Genomic DNA, 15,101 nt, shown 5'->3' with positions numbered 1-15,101 from the left:
CGGGGCTCCTCTCCAGCCTGGCACCCCCACTCTCCAGGTAATAACCTGCCCGGCATCTCACCCTGACCGTTCCTTAAATCCTCAATTCCAGTGATGTTCCCATCCAAACTTTTCCTCTTGTCTCTGCCCGTGGCCACGCTCTAGACCCTAAACTGCTCTATCTCTTGGAGAGTCTGCCTTCACGCTACGGGACTGATCATAATTATCTCACTCAGCAGCTGGGTTCTTCAGCCTCTCCAGCATCCCCAGGCCTGAACCCCATTATTGTTTTCTCCCCACCCACTACCCTCCTGGAGACTTTCTGTCCAGGTTGGACCTCTCAGACCCCTCAGTCTCTGAGGCCTGACTCTGTTCAGCCTCCTCCACCTGAACCCCCAGCCCGGCTCAGCCCCGCTCACCCTAAACGCTGAATCCTGCTTGAGTTCCAAACTGTAGAGCATCTGTGAAGACCATACCATCAAGATGTGGTGTCACCACCAACTCACAGTCCCCAGGCTCAGCCACATCCTCTCTGCTACTGGGCCCCTCTCTCTGCTTTGGGTCAACAAGCTTTTCCAGTCCTCCTAGTTGCTATGGCAAAGCTTCTCCACTCTCTTCGTGTCCTCCCCCCTCCCCCCTTATCTTCAACAAAGTAACGTAGCATTCTTCTTCACTGAGAAAATCAGGCCATCTGGTAAAAACCTCTTACCTTCACTCCTCTGCCCAAACTTACCTCCCCACCCACCTTTTTCTTCCTCCCTCCAGGCTCTGAGGACAGAGAGTCTCTCCACCAGGACACCAGCCTCTCTCACCTCCTCAGATAGAGCATTCTATTCTTTGGTCACCACTTCTTAATACTGTCACCCCCTCTCATTCTCCTCTCCCTCTGCCTGCCTTTCCATCTGTCTGCATGCACTTCAGTGGGGTTGTGGGGGCAGAAGACAGGTGTCAGCAGGCTGCAGTTTGAATGGGGCGAGGGAGTGGGAACAGTAAGTACCCACTACAATGTCTCACGCAGTTTGACAGTAAGAGAAAGTAAAGGGGTGGGGGGTTGGCTTGCATGGAAAGTAAGGTTAAGGAAAGGATTCCCATGGGATGGAAAGACTTGATGATGCAGGTGGTGGGGGGAAAGGAGAGAGACCATAAGGAGAGATGTTAAAGATGGGGAGGGGGGGGGCGGTAGCTAATTAATTAGGGTTTTGGCTTTAATGGATGGGGCCAGCCTGGCTCAGAGGAGAAACACCTCTGTATGGCAGGAAGGAGCTAAGGATGGGCAAGGATACGGATAGATACTCAGAGGTGGGCAGAGGAGGCTAGTCCAGAGGAGTTTCTACAGACGATGAGAATGGCTATTTCTGCCTCCAGGGGTGACAAAAACAACATTTTGTGAGGTCGTTCTGTCCCAATCCTCTCCACGTGATCACCCTACGCATGTACTCTCTCTGGTCTCCGTCAGAAGTTACTCCCCTAAAAGAGATCAGCGGTCTTAGTGGAAACCACGCAACACCAGTGTGGCCCTCTGGCTTCACTTGGACTGTCGTTTCCCAGCTGCACAGCCTTGTAGTTCACTTCTGTGGGGCCCAGTTGCTTCTTCTATAAGATGGGAAGTGAATAGTGCCTGTCTCGTGGGTTCTTTTAAGTAGTGAAGAAAAGAGTGTTAGAAAACGTACTTAAAGACTCGGTGTATGCGAGTTGTTGCCGATGTTGAAGTTATTGTGACAGATGGCCATTGCCATGCTCTTGGAGATTCCTATCCTCTCTTTTCTGGTAGGAGCCCCAGAACATTAGGACTTGAGACACCCCCTCTCTGGGTTTATCCCTCATTTGCTAACTCTGTGCTACTGGGGGTGTCTGCAGGGTCTTACATTACCCATGGTGGTGCCACTGCCCCCACCCTGCTCTCCTCCTCCATCCCCAGGGTTTGTGCTCTCTTTCCTGCACACCAGGAGTCCTCAGCCACCTTCTCTCTCAGGCTGTTGCATCCTGGTACATCTATTTCCCATGCTCCTGCTGAACCTTCTGGGCTTGTGGAACCAGATATGCAAAAAATGGTTCCCCTACTTCTCGCGAAGTTCACCGTGATGTACAATGAACAGATGACAAGCAAGAAGCGCGAGCTCTTCAGCAACCTGCCCAAGTTTGCGGGCCCCTCCGGGAAGCTCTCTCTGCTGGAAGTGGGCCAACTTCAAGTTCTACCCGGCTGGATACAGGATGACTTGTATCGACCCCAACCCCAACTTTGAGAAGTTCTTGATCAAGAGCGTCGCCGAGAACCGACACCTGCAGTTCGAGCGCTTCGTGGTGGCTGCAGGGGAGAACATGCAGCAGGTGGCCGATGGCTCCATGGATGTGGTGGTCTGCACCCTGGTCCTGTGCTCCGTGCAGAACCAGGAGCAGATCGTCCAGGAGGTGTGCCGAGTGCTGAGGCCGGTGAGTGAGGAGGAGGTGGAGGAGAGCCATCTTCACTGTGAGCAAGGCTGGATAGCTATGGGCTTCAGGCACAGCTCCCACTGAGGGTGACCTTAGGCAAGTCCCTTCACTCATTCATTTATTCACCTACTTTTTTTTTTTAACGTTTATTTATTTTTGAGACACAGAGAGAGACACAGAGAGAGCAGCAGAAGGGCAGAGAGAAAGGGAGACAAGAATCTGAAGCAGACTCCAGGCTCTGAGCCATCAGCACAGAGCCCAATGCAGGGCTGGAACCCACGAACCGCAAGCTCATGACCCAAGCCGAAGTAGGATGCTTAACCAAGTGAGCCACGCATTTATTCACTTATTTACTCAACAAACATTTGGAGAATGTTGACTATGTGCAGCAACCCGGTATTTCTGGAGTGATCGATTCATCTCAGAGAGGTCAAACGACTTGCACAAAGGCACATAGCTCACAGAAATGGCAGAGACACAACTAAACTTCAGGCACGTTAACCTCTAGGTTAAGAACTAGGCCAGAGAGCTTCTCCCCGTGCCACTACTCTGGTGTCTTGCAAGTCCTATCACAGAGTTCGGTCTTCTAAAGATGAGAACAATGAACCCCCCACAGGGCATGCCCGAACATAGCCCTTCTCCAACAAAGGAGAACTTGCAAGGACGCAGATAGCTATCTTTATTTATGGAGCATGTTCAGTTTCTACTTTGGGGCCTCGGGGGTTCTCTGCATACCATGGCCTAGCCTTTTTTCTGGTCAGTCATTTTTTGTTTGTGAAAAAACTACCCTGGGAAAGAAAGGAGGAATTGGGGAAAGCAGTTTCTCTAGAGACATGGCCTCACCTTACACCTTTGAACACTGTTAACTTTTCAGTGTTTCTTACTCCATGGTCTTTAATTGTGAAGGCAATTAATCAGTGCATCCCAACTGTTCAAGAGAATTCAAAAAATCAAAGAAGAACATGGGGAGGGGGGAGGAACGCAAGTTCTCCTTTATTTGCCTAAATCCCTCTCCCTGATCCCGGACCCCTAACTCTTTAATTCCCTACCCTCCTCCCCTCTTTGCTGTTGACCCCATCAGTGTCTCCATCCCATAGCTGAGGCTTGGTTGAAATAATCTGTAACTTTACATTCGGGGGCACCTGGGTGGCTCAGTCGGTTGAGCATCTGATTTGGCTCAGGTCAGGATCTCATGGTTTGTGAGTTCGAGCCCCAGCGTCGGGCTCTGTACTGACAGCTCAGAGCCTGGAACCTGCTTCGGATTCTGTGTCTCCCTCAGTCTCTGCCCCTCCCCTGCTCGTTCTCTCTCTCTCTCTCTCTCCCTCTCTCCCCCTCTCTCTCTCAAAAATAAATAAACATTAAAAATTTTTGAAATAATCTGCAACTTCAGGTTCAACCTATTACTAAAAGTTTTCCCCCTTGTGTCCTGTTTCAAAGATCTTTGCTAATATAGAACATAGCTTAGAATCCGTTTATCTCGTCCATTTATTTGCTACAGATTTTAGTCGATTTACTGCTCTCCACTGTTTCCCATTCTCTTTGCCTTTCTCTACCTTGAGGTTATTTTGTGTTTTTTCAAATTTAATTTTCATTTGTCTTAACTACCTTCGTGAGTCGTTTCTTGAGAAATGGTTCACGGAGACATCCTTGCAAGGTCTGAAAAATGTCTCCTCCCTCATGCTTACATAATATTTTGGCCAAGATTTGTGAATCTGAGTCCTTTCCCCCAGAAGTGGTGAGGGAGCATTGTCCCATGAGCCTGGGGCTTTTCAAGTTGCAGGCGATAGTCTGATTCTCTTTCTCTTTCCATTTCAGGTCACCTGTGTTTATTGTTTGTTGTTTTTATGCAGGGAGGCTTTGAGGATTCTCATTTTGGTTTTCTCTTTCTCTTTTTCTTTCTTTCTTTTTTTTTTTTTTTAAGTCCTGAAAATTCACCAGGAAATGATTAGGTATATATCTTGTTTGTATTAATCTTGCTAGGCATTCAAAGAACAGTTTTTACGTTAGTACTCAAGTCTTTCTTTTAGCTCAGAGAAGTTTTTCTTCTCCTGTTTCTGTCTTTATTAGTTCTTTTCTATCTGTTCTTTTCTCTTCTTCTGGAACAGCTGTCATTCAGATAGAAGATCCGCCTAGCTTTGGCATCCTCGCGTTTATCTTTACGCTCATAATTTCCATTTCTTCATGCTTGTATTCCATATTGTGAGATAGCTCCCCCATTTGATCTCCCAGAAGACTTCGCCTGTCACTCAGCAATATTTGTTCTACTTTTCATTTTCTCTATTGAATTTTAAACTCAAGATTTTTTCTTAATTGCCAAAACCTCTTTCTTAGTCCCAGACCATTCTTAGCAATATGCGGTTGAATCCTCATAAAAGTATTTCTGTTGAGGGGCCCCTGTGTGACTCAGTCGGTTAAGCACCTGACTCTTGGTTTACGCTCAGGTCATGATCTCATGGTTGATGAGTTTGAGCCCCACGCTGTCAGTGCGGAGCCTGCTTGGGATTTTCTCTCTCCCTCTCTCTCTGCCTCTCCCCTGCTTATGTTTTCTCCCTTGCTCTCTCAAAACTAAATAAATAAATTTTTTTAATTTTTTTTAAAAAGAAGTATTTCTAATTTTTTTTTTTTTAATTTTTTTTTTCAATATTTATTTATTTTTGGGACAGAGAGAGACAGAGCATGAACGGGGGAGGGGCAGAGAGAGAGGGAGACACAGAATCGGAAACAGGCTCCAGGCTCTGAGCCATCAGCCCAGAGCCCGACGCGGGGCTCGAACTCGCGGACCGCGAGATCGTGACCTGGCTGAAGTCGGACGCTTAACCGACTGCGCCACCCAGGCGCCCCAAAAAGAAGTATTTCTAGAGTGCCTGAGTGGCTCAGTCAGCTAAGCATCCTACTTCGGCTCAGGTCATGATCTTGTGATCTGTGAGTTCGAGCCCCACGATGGGCTCTGTACTGACAGCTCAGAGCCTGGACCCTGCTTCGGATTGTGTCTCCCTCTCTCTCTCCCCTTCCCCCACTCACATTCTGCCTCTCTCTCCCAAAAATAAACATTAAAAAAAAGAAGAAGAGGGGCGCCTGGGTGGCGCAGTCGGTTAAGCGTCCGACTTCAGCCAGGTCACGATCTCGCGGTCCGTGAGTTCGAGCCCCGCGTCGGGCTCTGGGCTGATGGCTCAGAGCCTGGAGCCTGCTTCCGATTCTGTGTCTCCCTCTCTCTCTGCCCCTCCCCCGTTCATGCTCTGTCTCTCTCTGTCCCAAAAATAAATAAACGTTGGAAAAAAAAAAAATTAAAAAAAAAAAAAAAAAAAAAGAAGAAGAAGCATTTCCGTTGGGGGGCGGGCACCTGGCTGGCTCAGTCAGAGGAAAATGCAACTCCTTTTTTTTTTTTTTTAATTTTTAAGAAGAAATTTGTCAACGTTTATTTATTTTTGAGAGACAGAGAGAGACAGAGAATGAACAGGGGAGGGACAGAGAGAGAGGGAGACACAGAATCGGAAGCAGGCTCCAAGCTCTAAGATGTCAGCACAGAGCCGGACGCAAGGCTCTAACTCACGAACCATGAGATCACGACCTGAGCCGAAGTCAGTTGCGTAACTGACTGAGCCACCCAGGCGCCCCAGAGGAGAGTGCAACTCTTGACTTTGGGGTCGTGAGTTCAAGCCCCACATGTAGAGATTACTATAATAAATAAATAAATAAACTTAAAAAAAAAAAAAGAAGTATTTCTGTGGGGGCACATGGTTTTCAAGTTCTATTTGTTCCCTTCCCATTTTCCCCAGTAGGAGGCACTGACTCTGATTGTGCACATCGGTGTTGTCTCTTCAGGCTGGCAGCGAGGGGGCAGGTAGACATTTCTCCTTGCCTGAAAACTGGAGAGAGCTTCTAGGTTCTTCGGGGGCTCCGGGTATGAACAGATAAGGGCAGTTTTGTCCCAGCTCAGGCAGAGTGGGTCCTCGCTAGGGCGACCACTGTCAGTAGGTTTAGGGGGCCTCTCCCCAGATCTTTTGCACAGTGGCCAGGGCTGAGTCCTTTCCTCGCCCTGAAGGAGCGGATCTACTCACTGAGATGCCTCGGGGGTGGAGGGGGTCTTGGCCCTGCTGGGCAAATAAGCTTCTACCCGGCCTCTGGTTCCTCCTTTGCTTCCTGTGTAGCCCTCTTCTTTCCCGCCATTGGCTCAACATTCAACTTGTTTGCCTTAATTAGTGTGTTTAAAAAAACCCACAGTTTTCCTCCTGCGTGTCCCCTTTACTACTCACACAGAGCACTTCACTTCTGACACTTCCAGTCACAGGGAGTGGGAGTCTTTCCCATACAATGCAATTCTGTGACACCAGCTAGGTGTCCTGTGACCTAACTCCATTCTGACCCTATCTAGACTTGAGATGGTGTCAGCTCCCATAGGCTAAGGGCTCGGTCCTACCAGGCTGTCCCTCTTCAGAGATCTGAGGCTTCCACGGCCCCCTCCCTGGATTCAATTTGCCAGAATGGCTCACAGAACTAAAGGAAACACTTATGTTTACCAGGTTATTAAAGGATGTGATAGGGGCGCCTGGGTGGCTCAGTCAGTTAAACGTCCGACTTCGGCTCAGGTCATGATCTCACGGTTCGTGGGTTCAAGCCCCGCATTGGGCTCTGTGCTGACGGCTCGGAGCCTGGAGCCTTGCTTTGGATTCTGTGTCTCCCTCTCTCTCTGCCCCTCCCCCACTCACGCTCTGTCTCCCTCTGTCTCAAAAATAAATAAAAACATTAAAAGGAAAAAAGGATGTGATAAAAGATACGTATGAACAACCAGATAGGGCAAAGGGCAAAGTCTGGGAGGGTCCTGAGTCCAGGAGCTTCTGTCCCTATAGGGTTGGGGTATGTCACCCTCCCAGTACGTGAATATGTCCACCAACCTGGGAGTCCCCCCAAAACCCCGACTATTAGGATTTTATGGAGGCTTCCTCACATAAACATGATCAATTATTAACTCCATTTCCAGCCCCTCTCCCCTCTCTGGAGGACAGGGGTGAGGCTGAAAATTGCAAGTTTCTAATCATGCTCGGTTTTGTGGTCGGCCCCCATCCAGCAGCCATCCGGGAGCCCATCCAGAGTCGCCTCAGTAGAATAAAAGATGCTCCCTAGTGCTCTTATCACTTAAGAATTTGGGGCGCCTGGGTGGCTCGGTCAGTTGAGTGTCCAACTTCGGCTCAGGTCATGATCTCACGGTTCATGGGTTCAAGCCCTGCTTCGGGCTCTGTGCTGACAGCTTGGAGCCTGGAGCCTGCTTTGGGTTCTGTGTCTCCCTCTCTCTCTGTCCCTCCCCCACTCGTGCTCTGTCTCTCTCTCTCTCTCTAAAAAATAAACATTTAAAAAAATTTTAAAAAAAGAATTTACAAGGGCTTAGGAGCTGTCCTAATGTTCTTGCCCCTTAGGAATTTACAAAGGTTTTAGGAGTTCTGTGCTGGAAACTGGGATCAGAGAGCAATACACATTTTTTTTTTTTTTTTTGTATTATCTCACAGTCAATTACGATTTGTTCTACTCTCTAGCTTCCAGAAGCATTCTACAATCATCTCCTTTGCTGTTTTCTCGGTCTTATGTGTAATCGGTTCTGCTATAACACGACATAAGCATTCCTAAAAAACACCCCACCGTGCAAAACCCTGCAACACGACCACAGGGCTTATGAGGGAAAAAATAGGGTTCGGAGCACAATACTTAAAAACTTCATCAGTGACACGTTAAAAAAAGATAAGAACCTAATGAAAATGGTAGCCCGGTTTTACACATACGAAATGGTTACGAAACACATAAAGACAACAATAAATTAGGCATTTTACCTGGAAAGAGACTCAGTTGGCTTGTGGGCGTGGCATGGGAAGGGTTGCAGCTTGTTAGCTATGGTGAGGTTACTGCAAGTTACCCGCGAGAGGAAGGTTATCTGAAGTCCAGTGAAGGGTGGTCCCGCCTGGTGTGGGTGGGCGGCACTGGATAGATGTTACAGTTGTACGCATTTTGTTATTCCTACACGACCCAGTTAGACTGGGTGCAGTTTTCTGTGTTCATCCACGTTCCTCACAGACAAAATTGTGCATGAGGAAACCTGAAATGCATACTACGCACGAATCGATCCATAATATATCGTGTCAAAACCAATGCTCATTTTCAAAACAACAACATCTAAATTTTTATTTGTTTTAATAATTTATGTTTATTTATTTACTTTGAGAGAGAAAGAGTGAGCACAAGTGGGGGAGGGGCAGAGAAGAGAGACAGAATCCCAAGCAGGCTTCACGCCATCAGTGCAGAGCTCGATGCGGGGCTCGAACTCACGAAGTGTGAGATCATGACCTGAGCTGAGATGAAAAGTCAAATGCTTACCAACTGAGCCACCCAGGTGCCCCTCAGTTTTTAAAATAAACAAACCTCACCTCAGTGTCGTGGGTTTCAGAAGGGAGCAGAGTTAAATATGTGTGTTCAATCTGCCAGATTTAACTGGAAGCTGTCGTTTTTTTTACCCGAATGTCACCCACCCACAAGTAGACAGCGGGATCTTAGGGCCTAAGGACTGGTGACTCTATCTGCACATCCCCATTGTCTGGCACAGCATCTGACCTTCATTTGGTGCTCACTAATGTTTATTAAAAACAATTGACAGGAGGAGAGCCTGGGTGGCTCAGTTGGTTAAGTGTCCAGCTCTTGGTTTCAGCTCAGGTCATGATCTCATGGTTCATGGATGGAGTCCTACTCGAGATTCTCTCCCTCTCCCTCTCCCTGCCCCTCCCCCACTCGTGTTCTCCCTCTCTCCCTCTCTATCTCTGTCAAACATAAACGTTTTATTTAAAATCTGTAAAAAAAAAAAAAAAAAAGTTGACATGAAAGTTGTTGTGTAACCATTGAATGCATGAAACACAAAATATTTGTGTAAATTTATGAAGACTCTTTTCAATAGATTCCTGTCTCCAGGAGATGCCCTTGACTTCAAGGAACATACAGCCGCCAAACGTTCCAGCTGGAATTTCTCCAGTCAACAGTCCTTCAGCCCAGCTAGACACTTCCTGTTTGAAACCTAACAAGAGAGACCCAGAATGCTCTGGAAGGGGCTGCCTTCTCTCGGCCAACATTGCAGCTCCCACCGGCCCACTGGCGGGGAGCTATCTCTTCCCGGTATCTCCACATACACTGACATGGGGAGAAAGTACGTAGGCACCCCATGAGCCTCTGCGCATCAGGGCTCAAGGCCCACCTCTGTCAGTCAGGCTCCAATAAGGAGACAGCAGTCACACTATTTGAACAGAGAGAACTCAATGTAAAGAATTGTTAACCCGGTGTAGAGTGTTGACCGGGCACTTGAAAGGGTAAAAAGAGATATGATGGGACGGGCCCAAGGGGAAGCAGCTCCCATAACTAGGTCTGAGGGAACAAAGAAAAGAGATTAGGGTTGTGTTCCCAGCAGGAGCAGGCAGGGGCACTGCTGGTGCAGTAGCCAGGGGAACCAGGAGAGGGCTTCCTTTCTTCCTGCCTAATCCAATTCCAAAGCTACTAGGTGGGAAAGCAGGCATCCAGGCCAAGGTTCCTTGGGGGAGTTTCTTGTCCCAACACAGAAGACATCTGTGCTGAGGACAGTGGCTGCAAGGGGAGATTGGTTGTACACAAAGGAATGCTGGAAGAGGGAAACTAGAATGAACCATGTGGTACTGAGATTCAGATTGAAGGTATAAGCGTGCTCATGACCTTCAAGATAGACAAATACATGAAAATACATAGATTTTGGGGTGCCTAGGTGGCTCAGTTGGTTACGCATCCAACATCATCAGATCAGGTCAGGATCTCACAATTGGTGGGTTCGAGCCCCACATTGGGATCTGCACTGACAGTGCAGAGCCTGCTTGGGATTCTCTCTCTCTGTCTTACTCTCTCTCTCTCTCTCTGCCCCTCCCCTGCTCTTCTTCTCTCTCAAAATAAATAAATACACTTAAAAAATTTTTTTAAATCACAATAGACTTAAAAAAAAAAAGAAACTACATAGATTTAAACTGTATATGTGTGTATACATATACACATATGCATATATATACATATAGTCCCTTACTTTCTCCATTGATGATGTTTTAGATTTTATAAAATATTATGTTTACTCAATATATCATATATTTCCATTAAGTCTCTTTATCAGTTGATGGGGGTGGGGGGAGGGGAAAGTGGGTGATGGGCAACGAGGAGAGCACCTGTTGGGATGAGCACTGGGTGTTGTATGGAAACCAATTTGACAATAAATTTCATTTTTTTAAAAAGTCTCTTTGTCTCCACATTGTCCACAACCTGAACAAGTTTAGAATCACTGATCTAGAATGTTGGAGCTTGAAGGCACACTCATTCCTGTCTTAAGGGTCAAAAACTCATGCACAAGATTTCAAAAGCCATCAGCCCAGATCATGATTTCTAAATAGCATTCCCCCCACAAAAGAAACCAATGTTCCTTGGAGAAATGGCTAATTCCAGTGCTGGCAGCAAATGCATCACAAAATGATTCGGGATCATCTTCATCCAGAAAGTTAGGAAGTGTTTCAAGAATGGAGGGGATTAAAAAAAAAATTTTTTTTAGGGGCACCTGGGTGGTTCAGTCAGTTGAGCGTCTGACTTCAGCTCCAGTCATGATCTCATGGTCAGTGAGTTTGAGGCCCGCATCAGGCTCTGTGCTGACAGCTCAAAGCCTAGAGCCTGCTTTGGATTCTCTCTCTCTCTCTCTCTCTCTCTGCCCCTCCTCCACTCACTCTCTCTCTCTCTCTCTCTCAAAAATGAAATAAAAACATAAAAAAAATTTTATATTTATTTTTGAGACAGAGACAGAGTGCGAGCAGGGAAAGGGCAGAGAGAGAGGGAGACACAGAAAGAGGGAGACACAGAGTCTGAAACAGACTCCAGGCTCTGAACTGTCAGCACAGAGCCTGACGCAGAGCTCAAACTCTGGAACAGTGAGATCATGACCTAGGCCGAAGTCAGACGCTCAACCAACTGAACCACCCAGGTGCCCCTTCACAAAGTGCATTTTAAATACAAAGAGGAAAAAAATAACTTACAGTGGTGGAACCTGGAAGACAGTCATCAAAGTTAACATCACCAGGGAGGCCTCGGGTGGCTCAGTCAGTTAAGCATCCAACTTCGGCTCAGGTCATAATCTTGCAGTTTGTGGGTTTGAGCCCCGCATCGGGCTCTATAGCTGTCAGCATAGACAGCTGTCAGCTGTCAGCTGACAGCTCCGAGCCTGGAGCCTGCTTCGGATTCTGTGTCTCCTTCTCTCTCTGCCCCTCCCCTGCTCATGCTCTGTCTCTGTCTCTTAAAAATAAAAAATAAAAAAAAACATTTTTTTATTAAATTTAATATTAAATTTAATATTAAAAGTTTTTTTAATATTAAAAAAAAAGTCAACATCACCAGAAATGGAATAAATTGAAATCGTGCACGGCGTGATAGAATTCAGCACCTATCACTTCTGCGATACTCCTGCCAAAAAGGCATAACACAAGTCTAATCACGACAAGACATCAGACAAACCCAAACCAAGGGACCTTCTACAAAATAGCTGGCTTATCATCCTCAGAAGTGTCAAGGTCATGAAAATCAAGACTCAGGAACTATTCCAGACTGAAGAGGACCAAGAAGACTGACAACCAAATACACTAAGGCCTGATTTTGAATGGCATCCTTTTGGTAAAAAAGGACGTTATTGGGACAACTGGTAAACCTCGAATAGGGTCTCAGGATCAGATGGCAGTAATGTATCCATGTTAATGTCCTGATTTTGATGGCTGTAATGTGGCTAAGTGAGAGAGAGAGAGAGAGAGAGAGAGAATGTCCTTGTTTGTAGAAGATACACATTAAAGTAGTTGGGAGTAAGGAGACATCAGGTCAGCAACTAACTCTCAAATGACCAAAAAATTTTTTTCTTTGTACTATTCTTGTCACTTTTCCATACATTAAAAATGATTCCAGGGGCGCCTGGGTGGCGCAGTCGGTTAAGAGTCCGACTTCAGCCAGGTCACGATCTTGCGGTCCGGGAGTTCGAGCCCCGCGTCAGGCTCTGGGCTGATGGCTCAGAGCCTGGAGCCTGTTTCCGATTCTGTGTCTCCCTCTCTCTCTGCCCCTCCCCCGTTCATGCTCTGTCTCTCTCTGTCCCAAAAATAAATAAACGTTGAAAAAAAAAATTTAATAAAAAAAAAAAAATGATTCCAAAGAAAATAAATGCAAAAGTTTATTTCAGCTGTGGCCAAAACTCTGACGCTTTATCTCTCGAAAAACAAAGACTGTAGCCAGTTTGATCGGCCAAACCTGTTCATCTTGACGGTCTGGGTCAGGCTGCCAGGCGTGGGCTGGGCAAACAGTTCTCTGTCCAGAGGATCAGACTTGAGGTAGGGCTGGGGAGGGCTGGAATGGCAGCTTGAGCCATGGTTTATGCAAGGAAACTCAGTACTGAGCATTCAGGAGGACGTCAGAAGCTATGGTCTCTAGGGTTTGGAATAAGAGAGGAAGCAAGCCAGGATTCTTTCCACACCCCACTAGGACTAAGCTCATCCTATAAAGCCCCAAAGGCTCAGAGAATGAGGAGCCCAAGGAAGAGAAGGGGAGATAGTGAGGGAGAGTGGAGAGAGAATATAACCTTTGATTTCTGGTATCGTCACACTGTTGACACATCAGTATGTATTTAATCCATAAAGTCATCAAATTCTGTTGTCCTTGGACCTCTGTGCCATTTCCCTGGGTTGTGTCCCCAGCAGGAGCAGGCAGGGGCCCTGCTGGTATAGCAGCCAGGGGAACCAGGAGAGGGCTTCCCTGAAAACAGGCATTCCAGACGCTAGTCACGCAGGATTTAGGAGGGTTTTTTTTCTTTCCACCCAGCAAAGCTGCCACTTCATTTTTTCATGTCTTTAACAGGTTTGATAATTTCCCAGAAATAGTTCTGTAAATTTCATAAATGGGAAAGAAATACGTGTTTGTTGATGCGTACGTCTTCGGTGCAACTGTGAGCCACCGTAAGGCCAGAAGAATGCAAGGACAACCTCATGTTGCACTCTTCCCGCTCCCTCCCAGTCCCTCACAAGGGCTGGTCCACAGCAGGTGCTCAAGGAATGATTTTTTTTTTTCCTGCCTGTATGTGTTTTAACTGACTTCCTTCATGTTGGGGTGGCAGAGATCAATCAAATCACTACACCACTTCCACCATTTTTCTGCCTGCGAAGGCTCTCTAGGGCACCTCATGCTAATCCCACCGTGTATGTGAATGGCTAGAATGGTGTGTTTAATTACTGAGAGACGCAGCCGCACCAATGTCTTACTTGACACAGCCCCAAAGGCAAGGGAATTAAAAGCAAAGATGAACTATTGGAACCTCATGAAGATAAAAAGCTTCTGCACAGCAAAGGAAACAATCAACAAAACTGAAAGGCAACCAATGGAATGGGAAAAGGTATTTGCAAATGACATATCGGACAAAGGGCTAGTATCCAAAATCTATAAAGAGCTCACCAAACTCCACAGCCGAAAAACAAATAATCCAGTGAAGAAATGGGCAGAAAACATGAATAGACACTTCTCTAAAGAAGACATCCAGATGGCCAACAGGCACATGAAAAGATGCTCAACGTCGCTCCTCATCAGGGAAATACAAATCAAAACCACACTCAGACATCACCTCGTGCCAGTCAGAGTGGCCAAAATGAACAAATCAGGAGACTATAGATGCTGAAGAGGATGTGGAGAAACGGGAACCCTCTTGCACTGCTGGTGGGAATGCAAACTGGGTCAGCCGCTCTGGAAAACAGTGTGGAGGTTCCTCAAAAAATTAAAAATAGATCTACCCTATGACCTAGCAATAGCACTGCTAGGAATCTACCCAAGGGATACAGGAGTACTGAGGCATAGGGGCACTTGTGCCCCAATGTTTATAGAAGCATTCTCAACAATAGCCAAATTATGGGAAGAGCCTAAATGTCCATCAACTGATGAATGGATAAAGAAATTGTGGTTTATATACACAATGGAGTACTACGTGGCAATGAGAAAATGAAATATGGTCCTTTGTAGCAACGTGGACGGAACTGGAGAGTGTGATGCTACGTGAAATAAGCCATACAGAGAAAGACAGATACCATATGTTTTCACTCTTATATGGATCCTGAGAAACTTAACAGAAACCCATGGGGGAGGGGAAGGAAAAAGAAAAAAAGAGGTTAGAGTGGGAGAGAGCCAAAGCATAAGAGACTCTTAAAAACTGAGAACAAACTGAGGGTTGATGGGAGGTGGGAGGGAGGGGAGGGTGGGTGATGGGTATTGAAGAGGGCATCTTTTGGGATGAGCACTGGGTGTTGTATGGAAACCAATTTGACAATAAATTTCATATATTAAAAATAATAATAATAATAATTACTGAGAGATGGATAGTTAGCTGCCCTAAGAAACCAGTACGTTCTGGCTCTTGGAGATAAGAAGCTGACACTGGGGATAGAATAGCATGGCTAAAATATTGACTACTGCTAGGCTCACAGACCCTCCTCCCCACCATGGCCCACCCACGTGGGTCCCTGTCCGTTGTGCTGAGTGGTCAGTTTGCTGCAACAAGGAAGGACAGATCCCCTGCCCAGAATCAGGAGTATAGGAGGGAGTTGAAAGTAGGCTTTCCCCATCATAGATATTCCCGAAAGCCTGAAGAAAGCTCA

The 15,101-nt window shown here is 46.6% G+C and overlaps 1 pseudogene; it reads left to right on the top strand.

The window, feature by feature from the left end:
- The first annotated feature begins 1,569 nt into the window (after positions 1–1,569).
- Positions 1,570–2,595, top strand: LOC123592125 (annotated as a pseudogene).
- Positions 2,596–15,101: the final 12,506 nt, after the last annotated feature.

This window comes from Leopardus geoffroyi, chromosome B4 (genome assembly GCF_018350155.1).
Source record: "Leopardus geoffroyi isolate Oge1 chromosome B4, O.geoffroyi_Oge1_pat1.0, whole genome shotgun sequence".
Taxonomy (NCBI): domain Eukaryota; kingdom Metazoa; phylum Chordata; class Mammalia; order Carnivora; family Felidae; genus Leopardus; species Leopardus geoffroyi.
This window is presented reverse-complemented; position numbering and strand designations above follow the sequence as displayed.